General features: G+C 54.6%; 1 non-coding gene across 1 annotated transcript; it reads left to right on the top strand.

Moving 5' to 3' along the window:
- Window positions 1-359: 359 nt before the first annotated feature.
- LOC115064601 lies at window positions 360-488 on the top strand. Its single transcript, XR_003844438.1, has one exon. It is a non-coding gene; the product is annotated as a small nucleolar RNA SNORA17 (small nucleolar RNA).
- Window positions 489-2,542: the final 2,054 nt, after the last annotated feature.

Raw genomic sequence — 2,542 nt, forward strand, 5'->3', positions numbered from 1 at the left:
ATTGTCCCCTTTCGCTTTGTTTTGCCTGCTGTGCTGGTAGCCCAGGCTGGTCCACCATCTCCAGGCCATCTTTCTGGTTCCACCTCCCTTCTTGACTTAGGAAAGCTGAGATTACAGAGGAAAACAAAAAACCCTGGCATCTGGCTCTTTTACGTGGGTTCCAGAGATCAGCTCATGTCATCTCCCCAGCCCGCAACTCCACCTTACAGCTGAATAAAATCCCTCTGTCAACTCAGGGCACGTGTCTCACATTTTTTCTATCCATTCATCTGTTGGTGGACATCTAGGCTCCTTGTCCCATTGCGGGGGACAAAGCACCAGACAGGAATCAATTTAAAGAAGGGTCGTGGGGACGGGGTTCAGTCCCTAGAGGCATTGCAGGTGTGGCTGCTGTTTCACAAGTTCGTCAGTAGGTGGCAGTGAGGAGACAGGCTCTGTCTACACTACAGTGCTCTGACCTGTGAACAAATGACTAGTAGCTTAACATTTCCCGAAAACAGTGAGCCTGAAACCACCATGAGTCTCTCGTGCCAGGCTGGCTCAGACAGGCAACCGGGATGGGGAGCTAGCCTGAGATCACCACCAGCCCTCCTCCGCACAGGCCTAGGGGGCTATGTCAAGATGACCTTGCTAGCTTGCATTATGGCCTGGTGCCATAGTGCATGAGCAGGGCACAGCACTCCTGCGACCACTCCTGAGATGACTCCAGACACTCAGAGGCCCTGGATGCCACTAAGATGAGCCAATAAGCGATGGAGAGATGGAAGAGAAAGAGAAACAGAAGGAGGTGCATACAGTGAAGAGGGGCAGAACTGGAGACAGGGACAGCCTGATGTGAGTAGCCCTAGCTGTGTGATCCCGCCATGGTGGGGGCCTGGCCTCTGCTGCCAGGGGGCCATGTCTGGCTCTGTAGGTCTGCAGCCACAGGAGTCTGTTACCACCAAAAGCCAGATGGATGCCGCTGGTCTGCGCTGCTGCCCAGGGACATGTTGCTGTCCGAGGGCTGGGCGGAACCGGCCTCATTCCTCACCTGGGCATTGTGGGAGAGCCAACCTCACACCTGACCTTGGGAGTGTGAGTCCTGTACGTTGTGGGGGTTTCAGTTGATCCAGCCTGAGGATATGAGCATGCGAGTACTGGCTCTACCACCTGCCTTCCATGCAGTGATGTGGATGAGCGAGAGAAACCCTCGTCCCCTCTACCCCGTTCCCCCTCCTCCCTTCCCCCATCCCACTGGTAGCAGACCCGAGACCTGGCCCTGAGGTCATGAGAGCTGCCCCTGTCCCTCACCATCTGCAGCACTTGGGAAAGCAGGTCACCTGTCTGTCATGCAGTGACATTGGTGAGCTACAGATGCCCTCTTCTCGCCCTTTGCCACCTCCAGCAGGCAGAAGAGCTTGCCCCGGGTCATCGGAGTGAGAGAGAAGACCCTGCCCCTCACCTGGCACAGCACAGGAGAGCTGGCTCGGGGCGTGGGTTGAGGGTGAGCCAGCCTGACGGCCTGAATGTGGGAGAGCCAGCCCTGTCTCTTGTGTGCTGTAAGGAACCAGCAGTAAGGAAGAGAGCCTCCCCCTTGCTTTTGCCCTCGACACTGCAATAGTTGGCCCTGACAGGGTCAGAGGGCAGGAGAGCAGGCCCTGCACCTCGCCTGTGCAGCACGTTACAGATGGCCTTGGTTGCAGGGTTTGCCTGTGACCCACCTTCAGGGCATGAGAGTGGGAGAGCCAGTGGGCTGACCAACTCAGATAGATGCCTCTCAGGCCCAGGTCCAGGGCTTTGAATTGGTCCATTCCAACACCTACCCCATCAGCGAACTGCTGGGGTACATGAAGGGTCGGTCCTACAGATCCAAAACTACAGGATCTCCATGACACAGGACAAGAACCGGCTATCCGAGAGGAGTCCCAGTGAGGTGCCAGTATCGGTAGTGTAGCAGAAGCCAGAGACCACTGAGTCACTGCCATGAACATTTACGAGCAAACAAGTGTGGACAAAAGGGTATAGTGTGGGACACGCCATGACACACTGCAGCCTCTACAATGATTAATTTTTTCTCTGTTGGAGTGGGAGTTTGTAGGGGTGAAGGCTGGGGACAAGGAGTGGGGAAATGAGTGATACTGGAGTGCATGACATGAAATTCACAAAGAACCAGTAAAAGGGAGATAAAGTAAGGAAGAGTTACTGGGTTTATTTCGGTCATCAGTCTGAAGTCGGAGAGGTGAGGGCACGGCTCATTCTGTATAAGTAGTCAGTTAGGTTGCAGAGAGATTTGCATGTTGCCGTTGCTCTAGGTTTCTGCTTCACCCCTCAGTTGAACCTTCTGGAAATTTCCTTGCCGACAACAGGTGTGTCTCCTGAGCCCATTATAAATCCAGTCAGGTTGGCAACGGGGTTGACTGTGGCACAGGTTTTGGCCATAGTGAGTAGTGTCTCAGTTAACAGGCTGAGGCGTCTCAGGAGGATAGCTGCGTCACACGGTAGCTGTATCTTCTTCAGTGTTGATTTCCATAATGGCAGCACCGCTTCACACTCCCCCCCCCCC

Source organism: Mus pahari, chromosome 8, assembly GCF_900095145.1.
Source record: "Mus pahari chromosome 8, PAHARI_EIJ_v1.1, whole genome shotgun sequence".
NCBI classification, from domain to species: Eukaryota; Metazoa; Chordata; class Mammalia; order Rodentia; family Muridae; genus Mus; species Mus pahari.